Source organism: Perognathus longimembris, chromosome 7, assembly GCF_023159225.1.
Source record: "Perognathus longimembris pacificus isolate PPM17 chromosome 7, ASM2315922v1, whole genome shotgun sequence".
NCBI classification, from domain to species: domain Eukaryota; kingdom Metazoa; phylum Chordata; class Mammalia; order Rodentia; family Heteromyidae; genus Perognathus; species Perognathus longimembris.
The window spans coordinates 40,930,283-40,941,709 of record NC_063167.1 but is presented as its reverse complement, the minus strand read 5'-3'; positions in this window follow the sequence as shown (position 1 = coordinate 40,941,709).

The window sequence follows — 11,427 nt, the reverse complement described above, 5'->3', positions numbered from 1 at the left end:
TGTGAAAAAAAAAACTTTCCTTTCTTGGGCGTGTATTATATTGTACTAGTAAACAATTTCATCATGTCATTTCCATATGCACATATAATGCACTTTGATTATATTCTCTTATACTATCCAGCTCTGTCCCATCTTCCCTTCCCCCATTTTCTCTCTAAATAGTCCCAATTTTACTTTACAAAGGCCTTGGCCCTTTTTCTTGTTTTGTTCATCTCCCATTGATGGGTACCTAAGGAGATTCTATAATTTCAGTATTGTGAATAGTGAGTGCCACAGTAAACAGGAGTACACAGGTATTTCTGTGGTAAACTGATTTACACTGATTTCTATAGTGCCTACACTCAGCTAAATTCCCACCACAATTGATTAAGAGCTTGCTTTTCAACCAGTACTTTGCTGTTATTTGTTTTACTGGTGACAGTCATTCTAACTGGGACAAGGTAGAATCTCAATGTAATTTTTATTTTTGTTTCAGTTATGACTAAGGATATTAAATAGTTTTTCAAGTTTATTGACCATTTGTACCTTTGTATTTGATAAAAAAGTGTCTGTGTTATTCATTTTATCACTATCAGTTATGTTTTGTTTAATTTTTGAGTTATTTATATATTAAGCCTGCAGTTCCTAAGCATATTCCCACGCTTCAGCCACTGTACCTCACAGTGATAAATAAGATCACCACACACAAAGTCAAGATTGTTCAATAACTCCTTAAAATGTTAGCTGCTAATCCCTCTGATTTTGACACTTATACATGATACTATTGTTGAGATCACACTGTTGAGCAGCAACAGCTCAGCACAGAAACATACTTGGTGTGTGATGCTGTAGCACATGATAAAACCAGCTGTATCACAACTGGATCTCTATCTGTAGTAATGCCACTTACATTTCCAAGTTTCCTCATTGGTCAAACCAGTCTAGCAAACATATCATCATCTCTTATTATGACACCCATGGCTTCCAATAACAGCAGTTCTTTCTGAGTTTCAAACTTACCCATGAATGAAAACAGGCAGTGACACTGTTATTGTGCTTTCATCAGTGCCTTGGATTTATAACCTACCCAGTGTTCATATCATCAACTCTCAAAATCATTTCTCTGTACATGATTTCCCTAATCATCTGACACTCATTTTTTGAAGACTATTGATGAGGAGCATATAAATAATTTGATAGATTGTAGTAGATTGATAGATTGGATAGATTGGAGATTGGAGTTACCATGTCTACCAATAAGTAAGTCAACATCATCATCAAACATCAAACAGAAGCAAAGTAATCTGTGTCTTAAGAAATTATCTCAACACATCTCATCTTATTGTCACTGGATAGCTGTAGCTTGGCAAAACAGTATTTGACTACTTTCATAAGCTCTACACTCTCAGCCCACCTGACAATGACCATTTCCTGGGTCACTGCAGCAGTTCAAGTAGATGGGCCCGCAAGCAATGAAGAAGATGCAGTTGTGTCCATCTCATCATGTACCCATTTGACTCCTGTCAGTTCCATAAGGATGTTTCTTGCTTGTCTCTTAAAATTCACATTACTTTTATGTTTCAGTTGCTGTGAGAAAATTTCCGAGATTTATTGACTTTTGAGTCCCACCTGTGATTGCTTTGGAAGAGTCAGACCAGATGACATTCCCCACTCCTCGTGCACAACATTGAAATAACCCAAACTAGTGCCATTGGTTGGTGCTAACTACATGAAAATCTGGGGAACTATATGTCTACTAGAGCAAGCTTTGGAAGCTCCCACACATTCCTAGGAATCTAACAGGCCATGATAACAGGCCATGATACACATAGGCTATGTACATGCCTAACAAAACAAAATTTAAAAAGCCCTGAAAAAGGTCTCACCTCTAGATGACCTTGAAGGTATATGTAAGCAGGAATAGAAAGCTGAGAGATGGAGCTACTTGTTGTAGGGTTGAAGGTATGATCAAAGTTAAAAAGGGTCACTTGGAGAGGCTGAAGGATTTATCACCTCAAGATGTGTAAGGAAACTTCTGTCCAAAATCACTAGAAGAACACTATGATAACAGAATAGAGAATGCAATGGCTGTTTATGATGGAATATGGTATTTTAACAGAAGTAGATTGAATATGCTATCAAAAGTAGCAAAAACAGTCATAGGCTCTAGAGTAGGGTGGGGCCTGGGCATGTGGTATCTCATTTCTCTCTCTCTCTCTCTCTCTCTCTCTCTCACACACACACACACACACACACACACACACACACACACACACACACATACACACACCATTTAAAAAACAAAATTATCAACAAAAGAATTTACTAGCCACACAATGAAACAGGAACTCACAAAAGCAGTTACTGGAAACTGTCCCTGGGAAATCCCAGGCACTGAACTTACGAGACAGAAGTTTGGAAAACATGGTTAAAGGACCTAAAGAAGATATGTCTATAGAGCTAAAGTTAAGTGTAGGAATGATTTCTTTCTGAATGCAAAATCAAATGGGATATTAGTGGCTTTCAAAAGTTGTTTAAATTTTAATTTTAATAGAGGTGCTGTCAGTATTTTTGAGTTGGAAGAAGAAATCAGTAAAAAAAATGAAGATAATGTAATAAACTATCTACAGTAAGGGATAAAATCAATTTTGTGGGTCATAGCCAACTATTTTTGCCCTGAAACAAAAATAAAATTGAGATCTGTATGTTTCTTATGTATAATGATATAAGTACTATACTTTGGTCTTTCTGTTTGTTTCCATTTCCTGGAGTTTATTTCAGTAAATATTATCTTATATGATCAGAGGCACATAGGCATTGTGCTTTTATGTTCTTCCCCCAAGAGTATCCTCCTTTGGTCTCACTATGGGTGAAGGCTTAGAGTCCTGTATAATTTATCATGTCCTGATATACTTTGTGGTTTTTTTTTTGTATCAATACATAAATATGTTTCATATGACTGTAGAATTTGTGTACATGCACCTTAAGCCATTTTGTGAAATGTGCTTTTACTGATTATTTTAAAATTTAAAGCAAGTGAGTTAAACGTACATTTGGCTTCTGAAACAAAAACTTTTTACTATGAATGGATTAAAGTGGTATGTTAAGCCCATGTTCTTAATGGCAATATTCAAATAGCCAAGGTGTCAAATCAGCCCAAATGTTCATAGTTCATGAACAATAGTTCATCAACATGTGCAAAATATATAAAAGGTAATACAATTTAACCCTTAAAAGAATGACATCCTCATTCAGTCACTAGATGGATCAATTTCAAGGACATTGTGCTAAGTTAAATAAGCCAGTAACAAAAGCAAAATTAGTATAGTATTTCATTGAAATGAGTGATCATCTACAGTTATCACATTTATTGAGACAAACTAGATTGGTAGGAAGGAAAATACAGTGTTGGGGGATATAGAGCTACTGTTTTAGAAAGTGGGTAAGTTAACATTATTTAACTCTACACTTTAAAATTGGCAAGAGCCAGGCATGGTGGCAGACCCTTGAGAAGTTGAAGCAAGAGGATGGTGAATTTGAGGCCAGCCTCAGTTACACAGATACAACCTTCCTAGCATGAAACAATATGATGAGATTAAAGAAAGATGGCAGGCTACTGACCTCGACCTATGTCTGACATCTCCAATGAGGTGCCTGTGAGAAGCTAGTGTGCCACTAACCGTTGAGGTTGTTGTTGGTGGAATACATTAAGGCTTCAGTAAACAGATAAGACCATATTTATAAGAGGGAGAGGAAGGCAGAGAGAGAGAGAGAGAGAGAGAGAGAGAGAGAGAGAGAGAGAGAGCATACGTGAGAGAGAATATGGACAGCTTTGGAAAACCAAACAGAAAGGACTGCAGGCAGATAGCCCAGCTAGGCAAAGTGCAGGCAACTGCAGAGGCCAGGACAGAGACAAAAGAAAGAAGAAAACACACAATGAGGTTTTAGTTGTGAAAAGTCTTCTTAGAAAAAAGAATGTAGAGGGCATTCAAGTAGAACAGGGACAGAGAATACCTTCCTCAAGTGATCTGGGAAGAAATGAAGTAGCAGAGAGAGAGAGAGAAAGAGAGAGAGATTTCATGAGAGAGGGAGAGAGAATGTGTACAGTCCTAGGTTCAATAGTGAGCAGATTGGCAATCTAACTAGGAAAGGAAAAATACAACAAATGCTGGCAAAGATGCAGAAGAGGAATCCCTATTCATTGCTGATGAGAATGTAAATTAGTGCAGCCACTATGGAAATCAGTATGAATGGTTTTCAAAAAGTTAAAATAAAACTCCCAATCATACCCCTCCTATGGGAGAGGAGAGGGTGATACAAATAAGAATTACACTGAAAATAATCAAAGTTCATTTGCCAGTAAGTTACCTAAGCACTCATGACAAACAAGAACAAGATCATTGAAACAGACAGGGTACTGTTGTAGAAATGAACATTCTTATCCATAGAGAAAATGCAAATCGAAAGGATAATGAGATTCTATCTCAGTCCATCAGAATAGCAATAAATCAAGAAGAAAACAATAAATGCTGGCAATGATGTGGGGGAAAATGAATCATTATACACTGTTAATGGGAATGTTCATTAGTGCAACCACTATAAATATCAGTATGGAGGTTTCTCAACAAACTAAAACTAGCACTACCACAGGATCCAGTTATATCACTCTTGGCCACATATCCAAAGGAATGGAAGTTGATATAGATATATCTGCACATTCATGTTTACTGTAGCACTGTTCACAATAGACAAGCAATAGCTTTAACCTAAGTGCCCAACAACTGATGAATCGATAAAGAAAATGTGGTGGACATGCAAGTACACCCATAACAAAGAATGTAATAATATCATTTGCAAAAACATTTATGGAACTAGAGGTCACGTGGATGTAAGGCAAGTTCAGAAAGCAAACCTATTACATTCTTTTCACTCATATGAAGACGCTAGATTTAATGACAATGGTTTTATTATAATGATTGTAAAAGGGGTGCTATTTGGAGGAGAAACAGTGGAAGAAGGAAAGGGAAGAGAAAAGGGCAATGGGGGGAAATGGTCAAAGTAGAATGTAAATACGTATGAAAATACTATAATAAAAACTGTTAAAAGGGGAACAGAAATAATAGGTGCTATGAAAGTACAATAGAGGTGATGAATATGAAATAATATAACTACTTCTCCTCTTTCAGAAAAAGTACAGGCTGAGATTGATAGAGTGATTGGCCTATAGGAACAGCTTAGCTTGGCGGACCGAGAGTCCCTGTCTGTGTGCAGGCTGTCATCCACCAGGTGAAGAGAAGGGAAACATGATTACCATGAGTGTTCCCAGGGAGGTGGCATCGATACCACATTGACCAGGTACCACCTGCCGAAGGTCACAAGGCACTACAAGGGTTAGATACTCATATATTTTTGCATGCATCAGAACAAAACAAACCCTGAAGTTGAAAAGTGACATATGTTTCTGTCGAAAGGAGTCACTCAAATGGAGAGAATATGTTACGATGAGAATATGCTACTTTAGTCCATGTTTTCACTTATATATGTATTATTGTTGGGGGAGTGGAGTAAGGAAGACAATTCCTTTGTCAAAAATGCTTAGGCTAAAATAGAATTTATGTGTTTACATGTGTTTATGTATGTATTTATTTAGGCTATGTTTATTTTGACATTGTTACTGTGCCAATGTGCAGTAGAAATCTCTGTGCACACATAGCAGGTAGCAACTCACTGTCAGTTTTTTTCATAAAAGCACCTCTCATTGCCTGGTAGATCATATGTTAGGATTAGAGAGATTTGCCAATCTTAGTTTAGACATTGTTCTTCACAGTCTTAAGGTTAAAGAATGTTAAAATCTGTAAGGATTTTTTTTTGAACAGCTGGACTAATGTCACATTCGTGCAGATGTTCCTAACATAATGTGTCCACAAGAAATTTCCAGATGGTTTTTATAGCCCCAGAAGGAAAACTTGCTTCTTAAACAGAATGCCAGCACAAAGTATAAATAGGAACAATTGAAAATGGAAATAAAGGAGTAAATGCTTCTTAAGCAATCATTTTATGTTATAGACTATTAGATTGTGTGTTAGTTTTCAGAGAAATTGTGGTTCCCATCTTATTGATTGTAAAATTGAGGCTTAGGGAAATTAAGGTTGCATAAAATCTCTGAAGCTCAAAGTGACAAGAGTTGGGATATAGAACTAGAGCTGTCTGTCCCTCCACATGACTTGCTTTATTTACTTAGATTGTGAAAGGAATCTCCCTTCAAGTTTTCTGCATTCATTTCAGATAGATTGTCACTTTTCCCCTGCTAATGGTTTTAATGGGATTAAACCTAGAACTTTGAGCTTGCTTGTTAAGTGCTTTACCCATTGAGTTAGACTCCCAATGTTAAATTCTTTGACTTCACAAGATTCTAAAACCATGCACCACTCTAAAATCTTTGCAAAGGGCTCTCCATTGCCACCTACTGTCCTCTTTCCAAAATGCACAATTATCATTACTTCCCTTGCTAGGAATGACATTCTGGTCATCTTGGACAGCCTATGTGGATATCATTTGTCTATTACCCTCATTATTCTTTGCAACAAACATAGAACCAGAAGAACCATAAATGCTCTTCTGCATTTATTGTTTCCTTACTCATTGAGCTCCTTAAGAGGTTGAAGTTTGGATTCTCTGGGCTGTTTACATTTTTCATAGCCATTCATTTAATTCCGGTGATTCAGACACCCCCAGAGACACCTTGTATAATAGATTTTTAGTATCATCTGTAATAACCATCCTGGACACTGAACAACCTAGTTGAGTATATGCAACTGAAGCTAGAAGCCTTGACTTTGATATCAAGGTAAACCTACTTTCACTTTCAACTGGAATTGCTCCTTTAGTATGACTCTGAGCTAATGACTTAATCCGTAGGAGAACAAGGCAGATGTAATGAAGGACTAGCCTCGTTGATGGGTTTTTGGCTCAAGTAAAGGGGCAGAGAGACTTACTCTGGTGACTCTGGGGCTCTTGGCACATACCTGCTTGAATATTTCATCTAAAATTAACCCTGAAGTGGTACTAGGTTTGGTATCTTCTGCCCTGGAATTAAGAAAATGGAGCAGAAAAAAAAATGAAGGATGGACAAGTCCATTCCCTTAGTAAAGTTGCCATGGTCCATACTTCCTGAGCAGCAGAGCTGATGTTGGCAATGTGTGTATCATGACCACCCTTCTAGTATGTCTCCTCTCAGTCCTACAGTGAGCTGAGCCTGGATAGAAGATGCATTCTGCCAGCAGGTACTTCCAATCCGTCATTTAAGGTTGCCCTACACAAACCTTTTCTAGGCATTTTGCCCAGCTGATCATGGGGAGTAGATGGGAGCACAAAATGAGCAGCAGATCTTAGAATGGAAGCTAGAAGACAACCTCCCTTCTGCATGGGTGAGTTGGGGGAGTGATGTCAAGATTTGACTGTGTTTTCTTCTCTTAAGAGCCATGATCTTTACCAATTTCACTGCGCTGCATAGGGCCCCCAAAGCACCAGCCACTCCAGACACTTCCAACCCACAGCATTTTCTGGAGAATGGACAGTTTAAGAAGGAGTCATTTCTGCCTTTTGGAATGGGTGAGTTGCAATGAATAGGAGTGAGGCAGCAGAACTCCTTACCCTTCTCTCCTCCCTGTAGTCCTCTGCCCTCTGCTTGGGATGTCACCAGATGACATGGCCCAGTGTAGCTGCATCTTGCCATAGTTGCAAGACAGCATTCCCTGGACCCACATCGGTCTCACATCGGTCTTACTTCTTAAGCCAACCCTTAGGCCTCCTGAAGATTTCCTTCCTTTGGTCTATTTTTAAAAACACTGGGAAAAAGAGATCTGAATCCTGCATTTTCCTCACAAAGAAGTTTGGGCTCCCACCATCTTAACAGAGTTTGTAAATTCTAAAAAATGTTAATACAGAATTTGAGCTGAGTTTCAATAAGGAAATGGGGAGGCATCAGGGAAAAGAGCTATGTATTATTAGACTGCAAATTAGAATCCAAATGCTATTGCCTTAATGACTGGGTTCTGACGATCTAAACACCCCTTGAAGATGTCTTTTAGTCTTTTCTAACTTGAACCTTTTAATATCTTGTTAGCAAATATATGTTTTGTAACTGGTAGAAAAGGAGAATGGACACAGCAACTGTCTGTTTCTTAGCCAGGTAGTTACAAGAGGGTGCTCTTAGTTTTAACATTATGAAATCAGTTGCAAAATGTCTTTGTATATTACAAGATATAACCACAAGATAGGTGGTTCTGATTATAGAAGATAATTTCAATTCAGTAAGTCATTACTGAACACCTCTTAGATATCAAGCTTTCATCTCTCTAGCTTTGAAAGTGAATGAAATAGAAAAGGAAAACTATCTGTCCTCCTGGAGCAAGTGCCCCAATGTTACCTTACATGGTACAAAACTGCTGCCCCAATATAGAAAGCTCATGCTCCTGCCAAAGCTCAGACTCTAGTTCACCCAGAATGATCAAAAGCTGCAGCTCCTGTTCACCAAACATGGTCTCTTGACAACGATTAAGGGCTACACCGAAACCACACTCTGGAATGCATGACAGTATGTTTCTCATGAACTTAATAAGCTATACCGTAATTGGTTGAGGCAGTATCATTTTCTGCTGATGAAACTAAGCCTCAGGAAGGGAGGCAATAGAAGTGGACTTCACGATGGCAGACATCACAACCATGCTGTGCTATTCCTGGCTTTATCCTCTGTCTTCCTTCAGCTGCTTCTAGGTCACCTTTGCTTACTGTGCACTAGTCACTTGTTTGTCAAAATTGTGATTATACGAGTGATATACAGAGGGAGTAGTTTAAAAAGTCAGAAAAGAGTACATTTCTTTTTGGACAATGCCACTTCTTCCCTCATTCTCTCCCAGTTTTTACCAACCCTCCTCTCCCACAAGTTGTATTGTTCATTATCAACATAGTTTAGTGAGTACCATTGCTGTATTTGTCCCTCCATTTCCATGCCTGCCCTTACACTCCCAAAGACACAGAACAAAAAGAAAACAAAAACAGAAAAAATAAATTTTTTGTTCCCTGGAGTTCATTTCAATAAATATTACTTTGGATGATCAGATGCACATAGACATTGTGCCCTTCTGTTCCTTTCCAGAGTCTCTAGTCACTTCTAGTAACTGTTGATACACAATGTAGAATCCCTTCCAGTTCTTGTTCACAACAGTTTTATCCTCCAGCACAATATTTAAGCTTTGTAGTTCAGTTACTATAATGACTTTTTCCTTCTTGGTTCTGGCATCAGATCCATGAAATGCTGAAATGCTAGAAAGATGTCCTTTCAATAAATGATTCATCGAGCGTCTACAAGTATGAGAGGAATCCTAGTAGAAATCCATTTAAAAGAAGAATCTTTCCAACCAATGGCTAGAGAATATCATTTCTTCATATTGCAAAAGTTTCCATACCATACGCATTTTATTCCTACATCTGTTTAAAACAATTCCATTTGCACAGGCTTTAGAATAAAATAGCAGCTCACAGTGACTAACTGGTACTTTCCCTTTTTAAGAAATTTGAATTTTTTTTTTTACCACTACTGGGGCTTGAACTCAGGACCATGACGCTGTCCCTTATTTTTTATTTTTTGCTCAAAGACAGTTCCACTAGAGCCACAGTCCCACTTCCAGTTTATTGGTAGTTACTTGGAGATAAGAGTCTCACAGACTTTCCTGACCATGTTGGTTTCACATTGAGATCCACAGATATCTGCCTCCTGAGTAGCTAAGATTACAAATGTCTGCTCCTTCAGAAAAGTCCTGAGAACACTAACAAAAATAGTAGAAGTCAACATCTTTAGGACTCTGAATATCAGCAAAAGTCTAATAATATTCTGAACATAGGTTATAAAAGTGTAAGATGAGCTCTCAGATGAAGATGTCCCGCCCACCTCTTCTCTCAGCTCTGGAGCATCTCTGAAAAGTGATCATCTCACAAGCATGGCAACTCTATGCAGCACTAAGCCGCTTTGGGAGGGAGAAAAATGAGATTAGGGAACTCTAAAGGCTCCCCACCTTGTGGTTTCTGAAAAGCTTCACTTTCATGACTTTGTATTTGACCTACTCAAAGCTCCCTCTGTGAAAACAACCTGAAACGGAAATTACTGCAAAAGGGAGTAGGAGAAACACTGGAACTCAAAAGAAACTAATAAACCAATCACTAAATGGACAAAGGAGTTGAAGAGAGATGTCTCAGAACAGCAAATAAACAAGGAAACCCTCAACATCTCTGGCCATAAAGGAAACCAAATCAAAACAACACTGAGATCCCATCTCACCCCAGGTAGATTGGACAGCCTTATGAAGAATTCAAACAGCAGATGCTGGTGAGGATGTGGCAGGAGAGGAACCCTACTGCACTGTTGATGGTAATGTAAACTAGTACAAGCACTCTGGACAGAGATCTGGAGGTTCTTCAAAAAATTAAACCTAGATCTTTGCTACGACCCAGCCATGCCCTACTGGGCACCTACCCAGCACATCACAAACCAGGATACCATTAAGACATTTGCACATCCATGTTCATTGCTGTACTATTCACAATAGCCGTGTTATGGAAACAGCCCAGATGCCAAGCTAAGACAAAGAACACATTTACTCTCATATACAGAAGCTAGATCTAAAATACACTGGGACATGATAAATTATTCAGGACTCTAGGCATTGACACAGTGAGACGAAAGGGTCTTCTTAGGGGAGGAACACAAGGGTGCAATGCCTCTGTGCCTCTGGTCATATAAAATATTTATTGAAATGAACTTGAGGAACTGGAAAGGAGGTGTTTTGTTTTTTTCTTTTTGTCTTGTTTATGTATCTTTGGGGAGGTAAGGCACAGAAATGGAGGGGCAAAGGGTGAACAAATGCAACAGTGCTACTTATTAGACACTATGCTGAAAATGAACTATACAACCTGTGGGCAGGGACAGGAGGGAAAACTTGGGAGAGAGTGAAGGAAGGAGTGGCACTGTCCAAAAAGAAATGTATTCATTGCCTCTGTACACCATCACCTTTATAACTATGAAAAACTTTAATAATTTTAAAAACTCACCTAAAGAGAGATGAAAGTCATAACATAAAAATACATTAAATGTGATGAAGCAAGGAAATACTATGTCTCTAAAAACTCACAACTCAGTAACCGAGCCCAATAAGTAGCCGTAATGTCAGATAAAGACTCAAAGATCTAAGCTTAAAGTGATCAGTGACCTCAGAGAGGATACAAATAAGCAAACAAGTTAAAAAGTCATTTTATATTAAGAAAGTCAAGTACATGGCTGAAAAATTCAGCAAGAAAATGAAAATTGTATGGAAAAAATGCAGAAATAAGACAATGAATCAAATAAAAGTCATAGTTAACAGAATACCCATTTCAACAATTCTGTGTAGATCT